Below are 25,615 nucleotides of genomic sequence, written 5' to 3'. Positions count from 1 at the left end.
TTCCTACAGCTTGCACCACCTTAAAGTCACCGTTCTCTAGCTTTGTGGAAATCTGTCAGCAGCTCATCAAGAACACAAGATTGTTTCCGATTCTGGCTCTCAAATGTCCATGATTTCAGAGTTGGTTACCAAGTTTTATACCTGTTTACTTAGTTTTTTCTGTTGCTGGTGTTTCAAGCCAACCATGTGAACTTTACTAACCAAAAGCAGTCATAACTCCATGCCTCACAAGAATTCACTCCCTGTAAAGCCCTTGCACATGAGGACTGACTGGCTTCTGAATGCACAATGATTCACAGATATCTGGCCATCCTTTAACCAGAGCATGAAGGCATAGCAGGTGAAAACCAACCAAGGAATATGTTTCAAACTTAATACATCCTTAAGACTAGGAAAGGTGGGACTGGAGAGACGGCTCAGTGGTTAAGAGCACTTGCAGCTCTTGCAGAGGATCTGGGTTCTGTTCCTAGTACCCACATGCTGGCTAACAACTGGCCATAACTCCAGTTCCAGGAGATCTGAAACCCTCTTCTGGCCTTCATTTCACACTTACATACATGCAGGCAAAATATTTATATACCTTAAATAGAAATAAATCAATCAAAAAAATCTTTTTCAGTTGGGCGTGGTGGCACATGCCTTTCATCCCAGCACTTGGGAGGCAGAGGCAGGCGGATCTCTGTGAGATTGAGGCCAGCCTGGTCTATATAGCAAATTCCAGGCCAGCTCGGGGTACAAAGAGACCCTGTCAAAAACAAAAACAAACAAACAAAAAGCTGCTTAATTTTAAAAAAAATCCAACAATAAGACAGATATGGTCATTACATCTTGCGTCTCAACTCTTACCCAGCTGCTCTGTGTTTAACTTTCAGAGAATAAGCTATTCTGTTCTGTTTCAATCTGGTCAGTCTGAAAACCAAGAGCATGTTTATTTTTACAAAGGGAAGTGCTTAGATCAAAACATGTAACCAAGGGCCTCGAGGCGAAGCTGGGTGGTAGAGCACTTGTTTAGCATGTCCAAGGTCCTGGGTTTAATCTTCAGCATTGGAAATAATAATAACAATAATATCAATAAGTGATCAAGTAAGCTAAAGTGAAGGTTAGAGCCTTCATAATGAAGTTAGGAACCAGAGACTGTCAGAGATGTGCCTTACCTCCAAAGAGTTCATAACTAGCTTATTTTCCCAAATATTCTTACCGTATCTAAACTGAAAGCCACCTTTAATAACACCTGAGGATTCTTTGCCTCTTTGACATTTCCCCAGTCTCACTCTGATAAATGAGATCTAGCATTCCCCCATGCTCAGTTTATTTGGCCAGAGACAGTGGGACATGAATCTCTCCGAATTCCTTCCTGACAATCTGACTACTGTTAAGCAATTCTGTCTCTGTATCTCGTTTGTTTGTTTGTTTGTTTGTTTGTTTGTTTGTTTGTTTGAGACAGCCTCCCTGTAGCCCCAGCTGGCCTAGAACTCACTATATAGACCAGACTGGCCTCAATCTCACAGAGATCCACCTGTCTCTGTTGAGACTTAAAGGGGTGCACCACCATACCCAGAATCACTTCTCTTAATAATCACTCATTTAAATGTCCTAACTTGAGCAGGAAAACTGGCTTGATGGATAAAGGTGCTTGCTGCCAAGCCTGATAATCTAAGTTCTAGCCCAAGAACCTACTTGGTAGGAGAGAAGCGACTCCTGAAAGTTGTTTTCTGACCTCTATATATGCGCCCAAGAGTGTACACACACACACACAAATGTAATTAAATTTTTGGGAAAAAAAAATTTCCTAACTTCTCAACTTTTAGGTTCTGGTCTCTTTTTACCTAGATTGTAAATTCTTTGAGTTCCGAGAATGTTGCCAGGGAGCCAGCAGAGTACCCTACATACAACAGGCATTCAACAAAAGCCTCCTGAACTAACTCCACACACCACATCAGCACCTCCCTCAGACTCTTTTGCTGAGAACATCACAACTTGGTTTTATCACTCTCTACTGCTAACGCTGAGCAAATCCCTCTAAACACTCTTTACACAGTAAGGCTCTTTAAGGGGTTATTAACTGTCATCATAGAATACATGGAGTTCACAGAAATTACTGTTCTAGGCACAACTATTGTAGGGTTTTGTTTTTGTTTTTGTTTTTTTTTATAAAAAAGGATTCACCAGCGAGATGACTCAGTAGGTAAGGGCACTTGCTGCCAAGCCTGACTACCAGAATTTGACCAGAGGAACCAACATGGTACAAGGAGAGAACCATTTCCTGCAAGTTATCCTCTGGCTTCTATACACACACACACACACACACACACACACACACACAAATATGTGTAAAATTTTTTTGAAAAAAGAACTCTTAATCATCAATGACACATTAATCAAGGAACTGATGAGACCAGGGTTTCTAAGGCCTGCACTTAATTGATAAGTGGAGGCCTCTGCTGGTATGTCCCTGACTGCCCACCTCCTGGCACCCTTCCAATGCAGACTACACAAAAGAACAAGAGTCATTGTTTCGACATCTGTGTCCTAAAATTCAAAGGGCCCAAGAATAAGAAACTGGCAGTGATTTCAATAGGCTTAAAAGTCACAGTGATTTAAGTATAACTGTTCACCACCCAAAGTCCACTCAAAGAGAAGAGAATCCCAATTTGTCATGACAGCAGTGTGCTTAGTAGGAAACTAGGATGAGAATAAATGACTTAAAATTTTCCAAATTTTCTCATATGGAATATTTTCAGCATCTTTATTGTGTATGTGTAGGAAACAAAGAGCTGTAGCAGGATCGGTACATAAACAAATGTGCTACATAAACATGCTAGGACAGCAGACCCCATTCCTGAGTGAACCCCACTCCCAAGAGAAAGGGGGATTACATATTCCCAGCTCTAAAGCACTTTGGATCAACGGAGTAGGGTCTCTGCCTTTGCCTGGGGGAACCAGCTTGAAGAAAATAAGAGAGGGCTCGCCCCTCCCACCCCTCCCACCCCCTCCTGAATTACTGGCTACTAACGGACGGAGGAGCAGTCGATGTCCAGTTGTATACCCACTGCTGAGCCCACCAGGCTCCATCAGGCAGCTCCAAACCCCTGGTCACACAGACAACCCTGGTTAAACTCAGTGGGTCACAAAACAAAACAGAAAGACATGAATGTGGGAAAGGGACTTGTAGGAAGGAGGGAGCCGGTTGATGGGGTGAGAAGCAGACAGGATAAGGTGGGGGGGTGAGAATAATCAGCATGCATTATATACACATGAAATTGTGTGTAATTGTATAGCAAACAAGTTTAATAAAATTTAAAACATACACAGTAAATACAAGGCAAGTTAGGTAGTCAAGGAGATGGCTCAGTGGGATCCCCAGCACTCACATAAAACCAGAGCATGGCCATACATGCCTGTAGCCCCAGTGCTGGGAGGGAGAAACAGGCAGATTCTGGAGGCTAGCTGAAAGGACAAGCACTAGCTCCAGTGAAAGACCCTGCCTCAACAAATAAGATGGAGATGATAAAGGAAGATACTTGAAGCCAACCTCTGGCCTCAACACACAGATGCAAGTACAGTACATCTGCATACACATGTACACATAGACCACACACCAAAAAATAAGCTGGACAGAAATAGAGAAGACACCCAATATTGACCTCTGGCCGCCACACACACGTACACACATCTCAGACACACAGGTGTACACCCACATACACACATATATATCATGTACACATGCACACGCAAGTTGGTTTTTTTTGCCCAGGTCAGCTCTGCTCTCAAATGCAGAACAAAAAATTGCATCCAATTATCAATTTATATCAAGGAAGCAAACCAGCCACATGAAGCACTGTTGGTGGGAATGCGCATCGGCAGTCATTTCGGACAAGATTTAGCAGTTTCTTTTTTGTTTGTTTTTTGTTGTTTGTTTAAGGCAGGGTCTCCCTGTAGCCCCAGCTGGCCTGGCACTCGATATGTAGACCAGGCTGGCCTCAGTCTCACAAAGATCTGCCCTCCAAGTGCTGGGGTTAAAGGCATGTGTCACCACACCTGGCAAGTTTAGCTGTCTCTTAAAGAGTTGGAAACAGACTTTACTTGGATCCTGCATTCTATCTTTAATATTTACTCAATAGAAATGAACGCTCGCATCCACACAAAAACCTGTATAAGAGGGACTGGAACCAGGATGCAGTTAAGAGCACCTGAGTTTAGTTGCCAGCACCTACATGGCGGCTCACAACCATCTGTAACTCCAGTTCTAGGGGATCCAATGCCTTCTTCTGATCTCCACGCACAGTGCACACGTTAAACATTTACATACATGCAGGTAGAACACATATACACATAAAATAAGAATAAATATTTTTTAAAAACCTGTACAAGAAAGTTCAGAGAACATTTGTTCATTATCAACCCAAACCAAAAAAAAGACCCCCATGTCCTTCAGGTGGTGAGGGTTACCATCCAAATGTTCTTTGCAGAATAAAAGAAGCAAGATCCCAAGGGCAGTGCCATATGCAAGCCCATCTATAGTACACTCAGGAAATACAGACGAAGTGGCTGCTGGGCACCAGGGAAGAGGCTACGGCCACAGGAGGCAGGAGAGGATGCTCTGTGATGATGAAGCCCTTCTGTGTCTTGGTTGGCAATGGTAACACAGCTCTACACATGTGTCAAAGCTCCTGGAACTGGGGCTGGGAAGTGGAGTCAGTAAAGTACCTGCTGTACAAGCATGAAAACCTGACTCTGGATCCCCAACACCATTGTAAGAACCAGGCATGGCAGTGTATGCCTGGAATCCAGAGCTGGAGGTATGCAGGCCAGCAGATATGTGGAGCTCATTGGCTAGCCAGCCTAGACAAATCACTGAGCTCCAGGTTCAGTGAAAAACACAGTCTCAAAAAAAATTAACTGGAGTCTAAGCATACTGTTGAATGCCTGGTCTACATAGCAAGTTCCAGGCCAGCTGGAGCTACATAGTGAGACCCTGTCCCCCAAAAAAACAAAGCAAAACAAAACACAAAACATTAGTTGGAGAGTGACTGAGGGAGACACCTGACATCAACCTCCAACCTACACACAATCATGAACATGTACATCCACATCAAAAACACATCCCATATAATTTTAGCCCCCAAAAGTTAGCTTTACTTATATAAATTAAAAATAAACTTCAAAAACGTTTCTGTCCTTTAGGAAACAGAAAGTCTTTCCTTGTTTTTTATCACATTTGTGTACATGTCACAGCGCATGTGTGGAGCTCAGAGGACAACTTGTGGAAGTTGATTCTCTCCTTCCATCACGTACGTCCTGAGGATTGAACTCAGATCATCAGGTATGGCAGCAACTGTCTTTACCTGCTGAGCCATCTCACGAGCTCCTAATTTTCTAGCCACTTTGAAAAGACAAATAATTATACAGTAAGCAAGATGATAGCACACAGGTTTTTAAAAACTGACTCCTGGGGCCATTGTGGAAGGAGAGAACCAAAGCCTGCATGTTATCATCTGCCCTTCACACGTGTGCTGTGGCATGTAAACCCCCCCAATACACATAGTAAAAAAACAAATAAATAAGTGTAAAAGCTGACTCTAGAAACCACCCTCCCTTCTTCTATGAAACCAGTCCTCACGTCTCAAGTAAAACTACTGGCACCTCTCATACTTCCAAGATCATGAATGAGCTTGTTTGCTCCCCTGGTTCACTAGCTCCACTCGGCTCCTACCTCAGGACATAGTCTGCGACTTTTTATCTTCTATTTCTGGCACTACAACACAGACACAGATACATGATGAACACACAAAATTCAGCCTAAGATTATTTTTAATTATATGTTCATTCATCCATTTATTCATCCATCCATCTATCCATTCATCTTATATCTTTATATAGATATAGATCTATATATAAACAGAGTATCTATATAGGGAAAGTCATAGTTTTTGTCAACTGGTCACAAACCTAGACATACCTGGAAAGAGGAAAACTCAGTTGAAGAATTTCCTCCAGAAGACTGGCCTGTGGCCATATCTGTGGGGCATTTTCTTTTTTTTTTTTTTAATGTATATTTTTAGTTGAATTTTTGTGCACTTCATATAAAACACCTTAATCATCTTTACACCCCTCCCTCATCTGGACACCCCCATAGCCCACCCCACTAGATTTCATGCATTCTCTCATATATGCTAAGGCCTACCGAATCAAGTTAGTATACCCAGACGTACCTCAGTGCAATTTCATTCATTGGGGTCTAGTCAGCCCATTCTTACTATAAAAAGAAAACAATTTCTGCCAAGTTTTTATTAAAGAAAACCTTTCCAGGTTTACTTTTCACCAGTCTGCTCTGGCGTGCTTCTAATATCAGAATCACCTGGGTCAGTGACAGCCAGTGTGTAGACTCTAGTATTTTCTGCATGCTGTGCCCAATTCAATATTATTGCCACTGTAGTGATGGACACCAGTTTTTGGCCAACACGGCATAGTATTCTATTTCAGACTTCCTTAAAGCTCGGCAGTTGCTGGCAAGGATGACCAATTTGGCCTTGCCCTGTCTGATCATCTTCAGAGTCTGCTTGTACAGCACATACTTTCCACTTTTCTTAATAAGCTGGAACCTAGAGGTGATCGACTCCAGAGATTTTTTTCATCTTCTGCAGCCACCAACTTCCTGCCTTAGGTGCAGATGGCCCCCAACCAAGAGCAACCGCCAAGATGGCCAGGGTGCGAGAAAGTAGTCAGCATATTCGTGACTGCTGATTGATGGGGAAAGTCCAGCCCACTGTGGGTGGTGCCAACCTTGGGCAAGTAGGCCTGGACTATATAAGAAAAGTCGATGAGTAAGCCAGGGAAACAAGCTAGTAAGCAGCGTTACTCTATGATCTCGGCTTGGTTCCTCCTTTGCGTTCCTGCTTTGGCTTTCCCTCCATGATGGATGATAAGCTAGAAGATGAAATGAACCCTTTCCCCCTAGAGTTGCTTTCTTTGGTCATGGTGTTTATCAAGGCAACATATGGTAAACTAGAGCAGGGGGTTACAGACAGCTACCTTACATGCAGAGATAAATAGTATAATGTATGCATAATAACAATCCGAAGAACTATAAAATGCTAAAACCCAGTTGAAATTATCTCTACAGTACCACACACAACATCTGGCAAGTTAATTCACTTGGATGCACACAAAAATTACATTTTCAGCAAAATTTATCCTTCCAGCTAGAAATGCATCTGTGTTCCTTAGGGACAGGAGGAGTCAGAATTCTAGAGCCCTCCTAGTCCCCTCCTTGTGGAAATGGTGGAAGGGCAGGTGCACCTCTGCTGAGAGGCCTGGAGATACATTCAATGCAATTAACACACACCTGAAAACCCAGCCCTTCTGAGTATCCCAGCCTGACCCTCCACAGCTCTCCATGGGGGCTGCACACTGCAGGTGACAGCTCTGGTGCAGTCATTCTAGAGGCTACACTCAGAGGGTCCTGCAGACTCGAGTCAGCTGCTGGCATTCTAAGTCAACCTTGAGTCTCATAATACTCAACTGACTCAGAGTCCATCACACCAGACTTGACTTTATTGAGAATTTGGCCCTGGAATAAACTGGTCTATTCTAGGGAATCTCCGGTGAGAAATAGTCCTGTGTGCACGTGTACTCGCGCACGCGGGTGTGTGTGTGTGTGTGTGTATGCATGTGGATGTGGATACATGTACATATGGAGGTCAGAGGACAGTCCTGAGTATTATTCCCCAGGAGTCATCTACCTTGTTTTTTTGAGACAGGGTCTCTTACTGCTTGGAGCTCACATAGAATGTTAGGCTGGCTGGTCCCCTGTCTCTGCCTCCCCACTGCTGAGACTACAAGCATGTGCCACTACACCTGCCTTTTTATGTGGTTTCTGGGGACTGAATTCAGGTGCTTTTTACTAACTGAACTATCTCCCTAGCCCCAAAGCATGGGCAAGTCAAATGACCAACCCTCTTCCCAAAACCTACATACAGGTAGAAGGAAAAATATTGTCCTGTGACTTCTCCAAGCATGCTGTGGCACATGTGCATCTCCACACATACTGCATTCACACACATAAGTAATAACAATAATAATAATAATAATAATTTCTTATTTAAAAATATAGGGGTACAGGCTGGGGAGATGGCTGAGTGGATAAAGTGCTTGCTGGGCAAGCATGAGGACCTGAGTTCTGATCCCCAGAACCAACATAAATGCCTGGTGGCATGGCAGCTCACCGCTAATCCCAGGCAGACAGGAGCTCCCCAGAGTAAACTGCCTTGGTTTATCAGCCTGCATTCAACTGAGAGAGCCTGCATCACTGAATAAGGTGGGGAGCCAAAGAGGAAAACCGATGTCAGACTGATGTCAGTCTTGGGCCTCTACACTCCCACCTCATGTGTATTCACACATGTAAACTTTATGAACACACACATACACCTGCACACACACCATAGGTACATACAACTGTTTTTTTTTTCATTTTTATTTTATGTGTATGCATATATTATCTGATTGTAGGTAAGTGCACCCTTGCGGTGCAATGCCCAAGAACAGAAGAAGCTGTCAGATTGCCTGGAACTGGAGTTACAGACAGTTGTTAGCTGCCCTGTGGGTGCTGGGATTCGAACCTGTGTCTTCTGCAAGAACAGCCAGTGTTCTTAACCGCTGAGCTATAATCATCAAATGGTCATAAAATTACGTCATAAAATTACTTCCTTCTCTAGAGCTGGTAAAGTAAAAAAAAAAAAACAAAAAAAAACCCCACTGTTTACTTTGCCTTCCATCTTTCCCAACCACTTCTTAATCTTGAACTTTAAAAAACTTTAAAAAAAAAAGAAACCAACACATAAACAGTCTCCATATGGTGCTCCCATAATCTAGACAGAATCCTGTTAGTTTGGCAATAAAACCTGATCTCTCTTTGAAAGGCATCCCCAAGTGGGATTTTCCTCTTCTCAAATTATCTGTCTCCCAGCAGCAGTGTAGTCACAGAAGGGAATGGCACATGCTAACACATTTATCAAGTAATTATTCCTGGCCCCTCTGCTGGCAAAAACAAGCTGGAAACGGTACAGAATGAACATGCATAGTAAGACATATAAACCAGCTTCAAAGCTGTTCGACTTGTGTGGCTCCTATGAGTGGAAGGGGAGAAGAAAAAGTACCCTTGCCTTTCCTAGGATGGCTTCCCTTTCCACGGTTTGCTCACTGACTGCCTTATGTGCCTGATCCAAGCGATACCTTTCTTGGGCCTTGTCATCCTATAAAGAATTAGTTATGCTTAATAGCTCAACTGTGCAGAAAGAACATTCCACACAACTTTACACTGTGCACCAGTCACAGATGGAGACGAATCAAGAAAGCATTACAAAGAGTGCAGTTTTTGTAACCAAATGTGACACTTAGCAACTTCATCTGTATAGTAATAATGAGAAAAAAAATCTCAAAATCCATCAAAATCACAACAGAAATATTTCTGCTAGGACTATTTTTGCCTTCACAACTGGTTATCTGAAGGACTTTAAACACCAATTCAGGAGCTACAGTACATTAAACTATTTCATGATAAACTTTATAGTATTGATATTGTTCAGATAGACAGACAGATAGGTGGATAGGATAGGGTAGATAGATGGATAACAGATGGATGGTAGATGATGGATAGATGGATGGATAAATAGAGGATAGGTGAGTAACTAGATGGAAAGATGGATGGATGGGTGGATGACAGCTGGGAGAATGGGTGGATAGATGAATTGGTAGATGGATGATGTATGGGTGACAGATGACAGATGATGGATGGATGGATGGATGGATGGACGATGGATGGGTAAGTGGATGGTAGATGATAGATGGATGGGTGAGTGGAGGGTAGATGATAGATGGATGGGTAAGTGGAGGGTAGATAGTACAGAATGCTGTTTTCTCATATTACACATGACTTTCCTCAGAACTATAAAAGGCCTAGTTTTCCTTTCTCTCCCACATACTTACTAGATAATAAGTAAATGTCTGTTATGCAACATAATTTATTTTATAATTTATTACATCAATTAAAAGTCTATATAGGGGGCTGGAGAGATGGCTTAGCGGTTAAGAACACTGGTTGTTCTTGCAGAAGACCTGGGTTCGAATCCCAGCACCCACATGGTAGCTAACAACTGTCTGCAACTCCAGTTCCGGGATCCGACCTCAGTGGTTAAGAGCACTGGCTGCACTTACAGAGAACGCACCCACATGGTAGCTAACAACTGTCTGCAACTCCAGTTCCAGGGGATCCGACAGCCTCTTCTGTCCTCTGCAGGCATTTCACGACAGGGGTGCACTTACCTACATGCAGGCAATACATGCATACGCATAAAATAAAAATAACAAAATATTTTTAAAAAGTCTATATACGACATTCAATTCACAAACTGGTCATTAATAAACAGTTGTAAGTTTCCAGTCTCTTTTACCTTCTAACAGCTATTAAGGACAAAGCCAGTATGTGAGCAATAATGGAGACTGAACCAAGGTCCACTAAGCTTTGCCCCGAATTCTTTCATTTTTTTGAGATAGGGTCTTGGTAAGCGTCCAAGCTGTAATCTTCCTCCTTCAGCCACTGAGGAATTATGACATGAGCCACAATGTCCAGCTAGGAGCAAGCTACTTAATTCTAACAGAAAAATGGATATATATATATATATACATATATATAAGATATATACATATATAATTATTTATAGTTATATGAATACACATATATCAATATATACCAGATGACTTGTTAAAATATATTCATAAAATAGACTGAGTTTTGAACCATCTGTCAACAACATAACAAAATCTTTTAATACTGTAGTTCCCTTTTTAAAAGCTTATTATGTATGTGTGGTGCATGTACATGTTTGCATATATATAGGCACACATATACCTGTTGTGTTCACACACGTTGAGGCCTGAGGTTGACAGTGGTTTCTTCATCAATTGCTCTCTACCTGCTGAACCTGGAGCTCACTGTTATGGCTGGTCTGATGAGCTTGTTCAGGAGATCCCGTTTCCATCTCCTGTACACTTGGATTATGAGAGTCCTTCATGCCTGCCCAGCATTTACATGAGGTCTGGGTATTAAACTCAGGTTGTCAGATTTGCACAGTAATTACTTCATCACCTGAACCATCTCTCCAGCCCCTCCTTTTAGAATTTTTCTTTGTGGGGCTCAAGAGATGGTTCAGCACCCATGCTGAGCTCACAACTCTCTGTAACTCCAGCTCCAGGGGTTTCTACTATCTCTGGCCTCCACCCGCAACTGCACCCATATGCACATTTTATTTGAGAAAGGGTTTCCCTGTACCCCTAGCTGGCCTAGAACTTGCTATGAAGACCAGGCTAGCCTTGATCTCAGCAATCTGCCTGCCTTTGCCTCCCATGTGCTGGGATTAAAGGCATGGCCAGCTTAAATTTTTAAAAATAGAATGTCTTTTGCTAAATTATATGAAACCTGTGGTCTGTGGACTGCAGACATATAGAAATGCCCAGGATATGTTCAATAAACCAAATCAAAACAGTGTGCAGTCCACAGGAGATGGTCAAGAGAAACCTGCATGTTGCATCTGCTGTTGGTGGTCATGGCCCCTGGATCAGAGGCAGGTTAAGGGGTAGGATCTGCATTTTAAGGCTGTTATTAGCAGTGGAGACAGCCAAACAACCTGTTTCATTGATGGCTTATAATGAATGTTGTACAAAAGATCTTGTACTCAAAAGATGAATCACTGAAAGAGACAGTGAAACTGGTAAGCTGGGTTTGGAAATGTCAGCCATCTTTCATAGAGATTCAGAAATGATGATGACGGTACTCAGGTTCAGTCCTCATAGCCCACTGACCTAAGATGGATATGTCTAAAAGATTATGATATTGATACAAATAAAATTGTATTCAGAGCCAGCTGTGTGAAGCTGGATTTCCCAACTCAGTGCCAAGTACTTTTCATAGCCTTGTGCAAATTTCCTACATGGCTCAATAGAGACCCGGCATTTCTATAAACGAAATAATCTGTGGGATCTGTACATTTGAAAGATGTCTGCAAATACACAGAGGCTTCTGAGACATTGTTTTCCAACTGCTCTGTGATGGGTAACTCTGTTAGAGGGCTGCAGCAGAGTGTCATTTCCCACAACTGCACACCTGGCTGATGGAGAGAGTATGTGTATGCTTGTGGAAGCATGGGTGAGCTGATAAAGAAAACAAAAACAGGGGGCTGGAGAGATGGCTCAGCAGTTAAGATCCAGGTTCAATTCCCAGCTCCCACATGGCAGCTAACAACTGTCTGTCATAACTCCAGTTCCAGGGGAATCCAACACCTCTTCTGACCTCTACAGTCACTGCATGACACAGATGCACCTACCTACATGCAGGCAAATTTATTATTTTTATTTTATGTGTATGCTTGTATTGCCTGCATGTAGGTAAGTGCACCCATGTTGTGCAATGCCTGCAGAGGTCAGAAGAGGCTGTTGGATCCCCTGGAACTGGAGTTACAGACAGTTGTTAGCTGCCATGTGGGAGCTGGGATTCGAACCCAGGTCTTCTACAAGAACAACCAGCGTTCTTAACCACTGAGCCATCTCTCCAGCCCCCAATAAAATATTTTTTTAAAAAAGAAAATGACTAAGCCGGGCATGGTGGAGCACACCTTTAATCCCAGCACTCAGGAGGCACAGGTCAGCAGATCTCTGTGAGTTCAAGGCCAGCTGGGGCTCCAAGAAAGAAAGAAAGAAAACAAAGCAGAAGGATTGATGAAAATGTTTTTTTTGGGGGGGGCAGGGTTGAGAAAGGAGACAGTGAGATGGCTTAATCAATTAACCACACAAGCATGAGGACCTGAGTTTGGATCCCCAGTACCCATGTAAAGGCTGGCTGTGTCAGTGTGTGCTTGTAAATCGCAGAGCTAAGGAGGCAGATGTAGATGGATCCCTGGGGCTCACTGGCCAGCTAGTTTAACTGAATTGGGTAGTTTCAGGTTCAATAAAAGACCCTACCTCAAAATTGAGGTGGAGAGTGACTAAGGAAGAAATTCATATTTGATTTCTGCCCTCTCTTCCATGGACACATGCATGCATGCATAACCGCACACACATGCACACATACACTCCCACCGCCCCCAAAGTTAAATAAATAGATGATAAATCTCAATGACTCATACCTAGAAGGAGGTCCAGAGGAAGAGGTTCCAGTGAACTGACATGGTTTTTTAAAAGGTGTTCAAAAATGGGGACTGGAGAGATGGGTCAGTGATTAAGAGCACTGGATGTTCTTGCAGAGGACCCAGGTTCAGTTCCCAGTACCCACATGGTGGCTAATGACCCATCCTTATCTCCAGTTCCAGTGGATTTGACAGCCTCTTCTGGCCTCTGTAGGCATTGCATAACAGATGGTCCACTTAACATATATGCAGGCAAAACACTCATATACATAAAATGTTTAAAAAAATTTTTAAATAAAAAAAATTTTAAGGCTACAATGACAGGCAACAGACTGAAACAAAACCACCACAGATCTCAGTACTGAGGCCTCTACTTACCCTGTCTGAGGGTCACCAGGGCAAAACCTACAGAAAGTCAATCTGAATTTTCAGGTTAATCAGGGTATTTTCCACTTGCGTTCAAAGACTTCTTTAGATAATCCCAACTATAATTTGATTGATTCACCCACTCTATACAACAGAGACATTAGATTCTTAGGGATTCTGTTAATGGAAAACTACTAACCTAAAAGCAAGAGTGAGGCAGTCTTAAGTTGACAGGGGCCTAAGAGCATGTGAAACTTTTATAAGTGACCTCAGGGCCACAGCAGGTCCCAACTGATACTTCAGTGTTTGCAAAAGCAGCAGGAAGTTCCTAATCCTTCCTCCTTCAAGGAAGAGATAAATGTCTTTGATTTGAGATTACAACAACCAGTATTCATGGGAGGATCTGAAGATTGCACCCAAAAAGCTTGGAAGGTCAGTGGGGAAAAGAAACCAGTTCCAATAAGCCAGGGCTAACTCAGCAAAGAAAGGCTCAGCAAGGAACATAGCTGCCTCCCTAAGTCTGCTGCTAAACACTCATTTCACGTGAGGGGGTCCAAGCGGGAGCACTTCTCAACTTATACCAGTTGGAGGAGATACAGCCAAGTCAACTGGATCCCTAAAATGCTCAATGCCTGTTTAACTCACTTTTTCCAGATAAGGATAGAAAAATAAACAAGTAGACATAGTACAGCACACTTTTTGAAAATTGTCACCAATTTATGTTTGTATTGACAATCAACTGATTCTCAAGATAAAATTTATTTTTATGATATCTTAAATTTTTATTTGTATTAATGTAGTTTTTGTGTGCATGACTGTATGTATGTAAGTGCACCTGTGCCATGCAATGCCTGCAGAGGTCAAAAGAGGGCATCAGATTCCTGGAACTGGAGTTATAGATGGTTCTTAGCCACCACATGGATGCTGGGACTCAAACTTGGGTCCTCTGCAAGAGCAGCTAGTGCTCTTAACTGCTGAGTCATCTCATCAGCCCCCTAATTTTTACTTTATGTACATGTATGTGTATGTGTATGTGTATATGTATGCATACATGTAGGGGGCTGCCTACAGAGGCCAGAAGAGGTCATCAGATCCCCTGGCACTGGGTTATAGGTGGTTGTGAGCCAATTGGCATGGGTGCTAGGCACTGAACTCAGATCCTCTGTAAGAACAGCAAGCATTCTTAACCACTGAGCCATCTCTCCAGTCCTTAAAGTATTTATCAATATCCCAGTCTGTTGTTAATCAAAACTGAACTTTTATTCACAATACACCTTCTACACGCTGAAGAAGATGGGGGCAGCTCCTCTGCCAACTACAGAACAATTTCCTTATCTATCTCATTCATGAGACTCAACGGGAACCTGGACGTTAACTGTTTGGGGGTGGTGTCACTACAGAGGTTGTAGAACATCAAGACTAACAGGATTCTGCAATATGAAAACTATGTTAGAGTCAAGTTCTGAGAGGACCCAACGTCTAAGAATACAATAGACTCTTAAGGGTTTTTTTTTTGTTGTTGCTTTTTAATGATTATGAGGTCAGTAAGGGGGACCGACATCTCCATGGGGCTTGGGTAGATGATAAGCACTGCTAAAATCTGTTCTTGAAGTTCTTCTCACAAGAATTCCTTCGAGTGTTCATTTTCCTCTGGGCTCTAAAGGACTGGGCAGCTTGACTCCCTAGCTGTAAGTTGTGGGAGTCTCTGCAGATGCCCAAGCTGAGCAAAATAGCTGTCAGTTAAACAACCAGCCCAATGAACCCTGGGCCAGAACCAGCTCCTTTGAACAGCCTGTGGACATTGTGTAGAAACCCCACAATGACCACAGCTGCTTGCTGGCTCTCCTAAGGTACAGCCCCAGCCACGACTGCTTCAGACAGCTCACTGCACACTTCTTGCTATGTATCAGAAGCCCCAGTGAACTGCAGATAACCCTGCAACCATTTCTGCCCAGGCCAGAGGGGGCGCACTTCCCCTGGTGGCCTAGCAGGACTGCTGTGACTGTTGCACGGGGGACAATGCTATGACTGTTGTAAATAGAAGTTTTTATCTTCGTGAGAGGTGTGCTGTGATTGGAGCAAACTCACCTCTCTGGCTACACAAGCAGGTTTGGCCTACTTGGTGAGATGAGGCACCTGTGCTGCCTCTCTGGTATTAGAACATGAGGCCCAGTGAAAAGCTTCTCTTAGCTGGTCTTTCCTAAGGAAAGACGGGCTGTGGTGTGAGAGATGGTGAGTAGCCAGTACAAGTGAGTGCCACAGAGGCAGAGGTAGGGAGTACTGCCAGCAGACTGGGCACCAGAAGTAGGCAGAAGAGGGTCACCATGGCCTTGACCAGTGGCAGGGCAGCGATCAGCTACGAAAGAGGGAGAGCCACAGACTGATATAGCAACAGAAGAGAAATCCACACTTTCCAGGCCTCCAAGGGCCCCAGAGGGAGGAGGGAGAAAGAAGAGAGGAGGAGGAAGAGGAAGAGGAAGGAGGTTGAATAAAGAACTAAGAAGGAAAGGGGAACGAGAAACAGGGAGGAAGAGGAACTGGAAGGAAGAAGGGGAAACAAGGAAGGAAGAGAAAGCCACAGCGGCAGTAAAGGAAGAAACAATGACATTTCTTTGCCTTTTCTTCTTTTTTTTATTTTATGCATATTAGCATATTTAGAGGCAGGTCTCACTCTGCAGCTCACACTGGCCTTGACCTCACAGTCCTCCTGCCTGTACCTCCTCAGTGCTCCTATTACAGTTCTACACCACAAGCGGCTAAAAGCCATATTCTGCCATCATGAAATTTTCTTTTCTCATTTTAAAAAACTATTTTATTAATTTTATTTTTATGTGTATGAGTGCACTGCCTGCATGCATGTAAGTGCACCTGTGTTGTGTAATGCCCGCGGAGGTCAGAAGAGGGCATCGAACCCCTGGACCTGCAGTTACAGATGGTTGCTAGCTGCTATGTGAGCACTGGGAACCTAACCTGGGTCCTCTGCAAGAGCATCCAGTGCTCTTAACCACTGAGCCATCTCTCCAGCCCCATCTCCTATTATGAAATTTTGTTTAGCTTATAACTGCTAAGTTTTTCCAAGAGTACAAAAGATCTTTTTACAGAAATATATTTAACAAAAAATATATCTGCACATATTTAAAGATGAGGGTGGCAGATATAGACCTAATTTCACCACACTTGATGACAACTAAAACTCGAGGTGGTGGCTAGAGAGATGGCTCAGGGGTTAAGTGCACTGGCTGCTATTGCATAGGACCTGGGTTTCATTCCCAGCACCCACATGACAGCTAACAACAATTCACAACTCCAGTTCAGGGAATCTGACATCTTTTTCTGTCCTCCATGTGGCACTGCAATACACAAGTACAAGTACATACACGCAGGCATGACAGTCATACACACAAACAAACAGAAAATAATTTTTTTTTTTTTTTTTTTTGGTGTTTTTGAGACAGGGTCTCCCTGTAGCCCCAGCTGGCCTGGAACTTGCTACGTAGGCCAGGCTGGCCTTGAGCTCACAAAGATCCGCCTGCCTCTGCCTCCAGAGTACTGAGATTAAAGGAGTGCACAACCACACCCGGCCAATAAATAAATTTTTAAGAATTAAAAAAAACTCAGCCAGGCATGGTGGTGCACACCTTTAATCTCAGCACTTGGGACAGAGAGGCAGGCGGATCTCTGTGACTTCAAGGCCAGCCTGGTCTACGTAGTGAGTTCCAGACCAGCTGTGGCTACAGGGAGACCCTGTCTCAAAAAGACCGAAAAAAAACAAAAACAAAAAAAATTCAAGGTGCCATTATGAAATTCAAAGAGTTGCTCACATATGCACACATCCAAACACATACACACACATTCAACAGACAGAGTTGCTCACTGTCCAATGGAATCCATGACTGACAGCATTAGATGCAAAATGGTAGAGCAAGTTGGTTTGGTAGGTAAGGGTGCTTGCTGCCAAGGCTGACAACCTGAGTTTATTCTCTGGAACTCACATGGTAGGAGAGACCTGACTTCTACAAGTTGTCTTCTGACCACCACATGTGCAAAAATACACACACACACACACACACACACACACACACACACACCATACACAAAATAAGTAAATGTAAACAAATTTGTTTTTTAAAGTAAAAAATCCAGCTGTTGATTCAAAACGTAAATGCATGATGCAGTGGAGTGATGGGAATATCCACGCCCCTCCCCCTTTCCCCATTCAGGCCTACGTCACAGAGATCTGGCTTTTATAGGGAAACAGGAAAATGTGTATTTAACACAGATTACATATTCTAACATATTTCAAACAGATTTCTTTAGCTAAAATATAAATGATATTGCACATTAAATGGCATTTGACACAGGCCGAGACGTTCTAACAGATCATTTCCTAGTCACAGTTTTTTATTTTGTTTTTCTCCCAAATCCAGGGACAGCACAGAGTTACCATTCCGTGTATTTCTGCTGGTCCTCAACCTTTTTGAGAAGCTTTAGAAGAAAAGGGCTTTCTTCTTCTGATTTATGAGATATTTCTTTCAAGCATGACTCCTCAGCAAGAGGGAAAAGGTGCAGGTTGCTGGGATTAGCCATCTGAAAGCTTCTATTCTTCCAGAGAAAGGAAGTTACAACCTTTGACATCCTGCTATGGTACCAAAGAAACTTCCCATAAATGTTTGTCAATGACAAAGCAGAAATCAATAATTTCATTTAATCACACCAACTATTATGGAGTGGGACACGATGTGTCTGTCTCAAGAGCCAAACGTCCTTAAATTACTCAGTGACACCCATGCTGCTATTTTGTTAAGATAAAAGTTTGACTTTCTTAGTTTTTTTTATTTAAAAGGGGACAGAGGCAGGAGGGCTGGCTTAGTGTTTAAGAGCACTGGCTGCTCTTGCAGAGGTTCGGTTCCCAGCACCCACGTGGCAGCTAACAACTGTCTATGACTCCAGTTCCTAGGAATCTGACACCCTCTTCTGGCCTCCATGGCCAATGTACAACACAAGTGCACTTACACACATGCAGGCAAAATACTAACAGAATTTAAAATAGATTTATTTTATGTTTTTTATCTTTTTGAGACAGGATCTCCCTGTAGCCCCAGCTGGCCTGGAACTCACTATGTAGACCAAGCTGGCCTAGAACTCACAGAGATCCACCTGCCTCGCCTCCCAAGTGCTGGGATTTAATGGCGTGTGCCACCAAACCTGGCTCTATTTTTTAAAATATTTTATTATTTTTATTTTATGTGTATGAGTGTATTGCCTGCATGTATATGAGTGCACCCGTGTCGTGCAATACCATGGAGGTCAGAAGAGGGCTTCGGATTACTTTGGAACTGGAGTTAAGGACGGTTCGTAGCAGCCATGTGGGTGCTGGGAATCAAACCCGGGTCCTCTGCAAGAGCAATCAGTGCTCTTAACCGCTGAGCCATCTCTCCAGCCCCACTGGCTCAAATTTTTAAAAAATGTTTTATTTATTTTTAAAATTTTATGTGTATGAGTGTATTGCCTGCATGTATGTAACTGCACCCATGTCCTGAAATGCCGGCATAAGTCAGAGGAGGGTGTCAGATTCCCCTGGAACTGGAGTTATGAACAGTTGTTAGCCACCATGTGGGTGCTGGGAATCGAACCCAGGTCCTCTGCAAAAGCAGCCAATGCTCTTAACCACGGAGTCATCTCTCCAGCCCCCATAGTTCTAAAAAATAAAAAATGAGCTGGGCATAGTGACACGTGCCTTTAATCCCAGCACTCAGGAGGCAGAGAGAGGCAGATCTCTGTGAGTTCAAGGCTAGCCTGGTCTACATAGTGAGTTTCAGGCCAGCTGGGGCTACAGGGAGACCCTACCTCAAAAAATAAAAATAAAATAAAAATAAATTTAAAAAATGTTTTGCTTTCCCTGATTTACATTTTTTAAAATCATAATCTCACTATCACCTGCAAAAAGTTTCAGTTTAGAGTTAATGTGAACTCTCATGGTTTTTCTCTCCTAAAAGAAATGCAACTTGCAAAAAATTATGCAAATTTTTAATACAATGTTTTCACTGGACCTTCTTAAACAACATGGTATAACTGTAACAACAGATCTTAAGACTAAATTTCTTTTCACAAACCATTTCACAAACACGCAGCTGGCCTTATAAACACCACTCTGCACCACAGTCTTTGGAGTAGATTCTTTGTGGTGGTGGCTTTACGCAAGCTGGGCAGAGGCTCTCCCATGGCCTATACTCAGTCCTTAACCACTCTTTGCTGGGCTCCTTACTGAAACAGAGTTGCTGAACTGTCCAGAAAAACTACAGTACCATAAACAAAAGTTCAGAAATTTTCACTGTCTCTGGTTTCACTGCACTATTTCAAATGTTTATGTGTTAAAGAGAAATTGTCCCATTTGGTATACCACATCAATGTGTCTGCTAGAAGAAAATGAGGGCTGGTCAAGTAACAAAATCGCAGAAGGCTTGCCTGGTGTGCATGAGGCCCTGGGTTCACCCAGCACAACAACAAAAAGCAAGACAAAATGAAACACAGAAAAATGAGTTTGTTTTAAAAGTGAGCTTTTGTTCTTAAACTGACAGGCTAATTCTAGAACTGTACACAAGGAGAGAGATCAGCCTAATGGACGATGACACAGAAAACTTCAGTGAGCAGATAAGGAACGCCCACTGTGCTGGTTGGTTTTTATCAATTTGACGAAAACCTAGACACGCCTAGGAAGAGGGACTCTCAATTGAGGAATCAGAACTGGCCTACAGGCATATCTGTAGGGCATTTTCCTAATTGATTTTTGCTTTGTTCTGTTTGAGACAAGGTCTCCCTGTACCCCCAGCTGGCCTGGAACTCTCTATGTAGACTAGGTTGGCCTTGATCTCACAGATATTCACTGGCCTCTGCCTCTGGAGTGCTGGTATTTGAGGCATGCAACACCACACCGTGGCCACTTTCTTAACTGTTAATTGATGTAACTGCCACCGCACTGTGGGTGGCATCCCTCCAATGTGGGCCTGGGCTGTATAAGAAAGGTAGCTGAGGCCAGGTGTGGTGGTGCACATGTTTAATCCGAGCACTCTGAAGGCAAAAGCCAGTGGATCTCTGACTTTGAGGCCAGCCTAATCTACATAGTAAGTTCCAGGGCCAGCCAATCACCAGTCTCAAAAAAGGAATGATGGCTGAGCAAGGAGCAAAACAAGCCAGTAAGCAGCACTCCCCCATGGTCTCGGCTTCAGCTCCTGCCTCCAGGCTCCTGCCCTGAGCTCCTGCCTTGGCTTCCCTCCATGATGGACTGTAACCTGAGAGCCAAATAAACCCTTCCTCTCCAAGTTGGTTTTGATCAGTGTTTTATCACAGCAACAGAAAGCAAACTAAGGCACCCACTAACGGCCTCATGCACTCCATCAATGTTAATTTTAAAGAGTGCATTCCCTAGGGCTGCACTGTGAAACATTTATTCACATAAAATATAACTGCAGTTTAACTATGTACATGACATTAAGTTTCTGATAGTAATTATGAAACATTAAAAGCAACAGCCTACTGCTCCCTCCCAATATATTCCAGAAAGTTGTTTGCCTAAGGAAAAAAAAAAAAAAAAAAAAGATGCCATTTTGCTAAGTCACAGCTTAGTACGATTTCTCATTTAAAAATAATACTGGGACAGCACTGAGGAGATGCTTGATTGGTAAAATGCTTGCCACATCTGCATAAGGACCTGAGTTCAAATCCCCAGAGCCCATGTAAAACCTAGAGACAGTCATGTGCATCTATAATCCCAGCACTGCTGGGGGCCGGCCGGGAAAGGATGGCTGTAGCTTGTTGGCTACAGGCCCAGCTCCAGGTTCAGTATCTTCAGCTCAACCTCACCTGACTCCCAATTGCTTTCCTGGACAACCTGCTAAAGGGCTACACCTAGGTATCTCAGACATCTAACACTAAACATCTTCCAAGACAAATTCATTATATTGTTCCCTGTATCCTCTAGTTCAGCTGACAACATCAGCATTTTAGCAGTCACTCAAATCAGAAACACCAGGACAGGGGCTGGGGACACAGTTCAGTGAATAAAGCACCTGTGTCAAGCACGAGGACCACAGCTCAGATCCCCAGCACCCACATAAATGCTGGGCAAGCACTGGGCAGAGAAAGGAATCCCACAGCAAGCTGCCCAGCTACCTAGCAGAATGATCATGCTTTGGAGAGGCCCTGCCTGGATAAACACAGTAGAGAGCAACAGAAGAAGACATATACTATCAACCTTTGGCTCTCTGGCTTGCTCTGTCACTCTCATTTTGTTTTTTGGTCTTTTTGAGACAGGGTCTCCCTGTAGCCCCAGCTGGCCTGGAACTCGCTACGTAGATCAGCCTGGCCTTGAACTCATAGAGATCCACCTGCCTCTACTTCACAAGTGCTGGACTAAAGGTGTGCACCACCACACCCAGCGACACAACACACACATTCTTAAAGACTCCACCTTATTCTAGCTCAAGTCCCCAAGCAAACACTTTCACCCACTGAGCCATCTCACCAGTCCCAAAACTTTTCACACCCAATGAAGAAATAAACGTATACACCCAAGAAACAAAACAAATTGCAAGCCACCTTCTGCCTATATACTTGTCTCCATACACAATAAATTCATTAAAGTATGGTAAGGGCAGCAGGCTCTGAAGAGATCATACCTGTCAACACAGATAAATTTCCAAAATGCTTTTGGTAATCACATGGTTTTACTCAAGTGGGTCCCTCAACTGTAATTATATTAAGGACATCATGAAGTTATGGGCTGGCAAGATGGCTCAGCAGGTAAGGCACTTGCTGCCAAGCCTGAAGGCCTGAGTTCAATCCCCAGGACCCACATGGTAGAGGAAGAGAACTGACTCCCACAGGTTGTCCTGTGGCCTCCACTGTGGCACGCACATGCCTTCACACACATACACACACAATAATAAATAAATGTAATAAAAACGTTAAAAAAGACATTTCTAAGTCAGAACGTGTGTAACTTTTCTGGAACAAATAAAAAGTTTATTCACAGGCAGTCGAGATGGCTCAGTGGACAAAGGTACCGCTGACAGCCTGACAACCCAAGTCCAATCCCCAGGACCCACATGAAGTAGAAACAACTGACACTTGCAAGTTGTTCTCTGATTTCCACATGCACACTATGGTACGTGTGCACTCGCAAACACATACACACATGTACACACACACACAGACAATGACCTCCATACGCATGTTGTGGCATATGTAAGCTCACAGACATACCGGCATAAATGCACACACACACACACACACACACACACACACTCTGACACACACATACTGTGGCATATATATACACATAGGCACACATTTTTGGGGGCGTTGTTTTTGAGACAGGGTCTCCAGTTGGTCGGAACTCACTATGTAGACCAGGCTGGCCTTGAATTCACAGACATCTGCCTGCCTCTGCCTCCCTCCCAAGTGCTGGAATTTAAGGCCTGAGCCACCACACTCAACTCTCACATTTTTAAAAAAAAATTCATTCTTGGGCTGGGCGTAGTAGTCACGCCTTTAATCCCAGCACTCAAGAGGCAGGAGCAAGCAGATCTCTGTGAATCCGAGGCCAGCCTGGTCTCCATAGCGAATCCAGGCCAGATGTGGCTACAGGGAGACCTTCTCTCAAAAAGATCAAAAAGAAAAATAAATTAATAAATTTCATTCTCTTTATTGAGAAAAATTTGAACATTTAACTGGTATTTTAAGACCATCAAAAGCAGTTTCTTAGAACCAGAATTTTTAAAAAAAAAATTTTTATTTTCATTTTATGTGTATGAGTGTATTGCCTGTATGTATATGAGTGCACCCATGTCGTGTCATGCAATGCCACGGAGGTCAGAAGAGGGCTTCGGATTGTGGAACTGGAGTTAAGGACAGTTTGTAGCTGCCATGTGGGTGCTGGGAATCGAACCCAGGTCCTCTGCAAAAGCAGTCAGTGCCCTTAACTGCTGTGCCATCTCTCCAGCCCCCAGAACCAGACTTATTTTTAAGTCAGGAAAGAATCTATGAGATCAGTGCCAGGATCTTTGCAAGGGTGACACCTCCATTCTCTATGTTGGATATAGGATGATCACAGAATGGAATCTGGTACATTTTTGCCTGTTTTGTACATCACCTTCATCAACTGTGCCCTTCAGGATCAAGTTGTGTGGCTGCATGTTACACAATTGCAAATGCTATGTCAATGCACAACTCTTTCTTCTTCCTTTCTTATTTACCAAGATATAAGTGATAAATTTAAAGACACTTTTACAAAGGTTCCAGACAATATAAGCTCTCACAGTATTAAAACTGACTTACTTAGGGAACAATTTTTAGGATTATGTTTTAAAAACATTTCAGTCATCAAAGCTGTTTTTAAGAGTTAATGCAGGGGAGCAGAAGAGATTGCTCAGAGGTTAAAAACACTGACTGCTCTTGCAGAGGACCCAGGTTCAATTCTCAGCACCCACATGGCAGCTCACAACCCACCACCTGTAACTCCAGTTCCAAGGGATCTGATTCCCTCTTCTGGCCTCCAGTGGGTACTGCATGTACATGATGTACATACATAGGTGCAAGCAGGCCCTCAAACATACACATTAAATATAAGCAAATCTAGGGGCTAGAGAGAAGGTTCAGTGGTTAAGAGCACTGGCTGCTCTTCCAAGGGACCCGGGGTTGATTCCCCAGCACCCACATGGTGGTTAACAACTGTCCCTATCTACGGTTTCAGGGGCTCTGACACCCTCTTCTGATCTCCCTGGGCTTTGCATGACATGGGTACATTTACATACATACAGGCAAAACACTCATAAAACAAAAATAAATTTAAAAATTAAAAAACAAATATAAACAACTCTTTTTAAAAGGAATTCAAGCAGGATCTTCTTGGAAATGCCTGACTCAACACCACTAATCATTTTCATGCAAGTCTTCATCTGCTTAAAAGCTAAAAGCAAAGATCCCAGATAAGCAACCCTAGCTATGAAATAAAGGTTATCTCTCAAAACTGGAGTTTAAAAATATTATGGGTTTTCACAGACGCAATCTCAAATGCATTTGATTTATTAGCTGAAACAATCATCTAACCGAAGGTCTTGCTTTAAAGAGTTGTTTTTTTTGTTATTCTTTAAACTCCTTGAGGACTTCATCAAAAGGCCCAGCTGTTAAATTTGGGAAGTGGTAACAGATCCCTGGACGAGCAGCCCCTGGCTGTGACAGTCTTGCCTCAGCATCATCAGAGATAGTTGACCAAAAGTGTGCAAACCAATACCCTGTCAAAATTCCACTAAAAAATGGACAGAAATAAAAGGAATATATTCGTACATATCTTAAAAAAACACGAACTCTTACTTCTTTTGGATCCTGCTTTGCTTATTTTAAAAAAAGCTACCCACTTTGAAAAGAGTGAGATAGTGTTACAAGTTTCTGAAAATGAGATGTGAGCTTCAATTGAATTGCATGCAAAGTAGGAAAAACTGGTTCCATTACCCAGAGATGAACAGGCATTAAGTGGAAAGACGTCAGAACCAAGCTTCACTGCAAAGAAGACTGCGGAATACGTGTGAACCCCTTTCACAGACTTGACTTCACTTACTCAAGTCAGCCCACTGAATTTAAAAGATGCTTTGGAACCACACCAACTCTTTGTGGGATCCCAGGAAGCAGTAACTGAACTTTGTATCTATAGTGCTGGCAGACTGACTGGTCTCTCTAAAGATCTGTTTTGCCAAAATCAAGTTTCTACTGACATGATAGCACTGTCCAGTTAGGGCAGTAACTGCTGCCGGCTTGCCCTGCACACAGGTGATAGACTGTCCCTCAGAGTACACAATTCACTGCCATAGGGACACTGCAGTGATGTTTTGCCAGCCTGGGATCCAAGATCACTAATAAAACCCAGAAAGTTAGGCTGCATTTTCATTGTTTGTACTACAAACATTATTTTTTATGTTTTTAATGTACTTTACATTTCAAAATAAACTTTGGACGATAACTGATGGATTACTCTTTAAGACAGAAAATCATACCCCGACCTCAAAAAACCCTTAAACTTC

The 25,615-nt window shown here is 43.0% G+C and overlaps 1 protein-coding gene and 1 pseudogene across 1 annotated transcript in view; both read right to left on the bottom strand.

The window, feature by feature from the left end:
- Prtg (protogenin) overlaps positions 1-25,615 on the bottom strand; it is a 131,307-nt gene that overhangs the window by 99,481 nt on the left and 6,211 nt on the right. The gene's annotated exons all lie outside the window — the stretch shown is intronic.
- Positions 6,312-11,069, bottom strand: LOC103745818 (annotated as a pseudogene).

This window comes from Nannospalax galili, unplaced genomic scaffold (assembly GCF_000622305.1).
Source record: "Nannospalax galili isolate Female #2095 unplaced genomic scaffold, S.galili_v1.0 scaffold611, whole genome shotgun sequence".
Classification (NCBI taxonomy): Eukaryota; Metazoa; Chordata; class Mammalia; order Rodentia; family Spalacidae; genus Nannospalax; species Nannospalax galili.
Note: the sequence above shows the minus strand (reverse complement) of the source record. Positions and strands in the feature narration are given on the sequence as shown.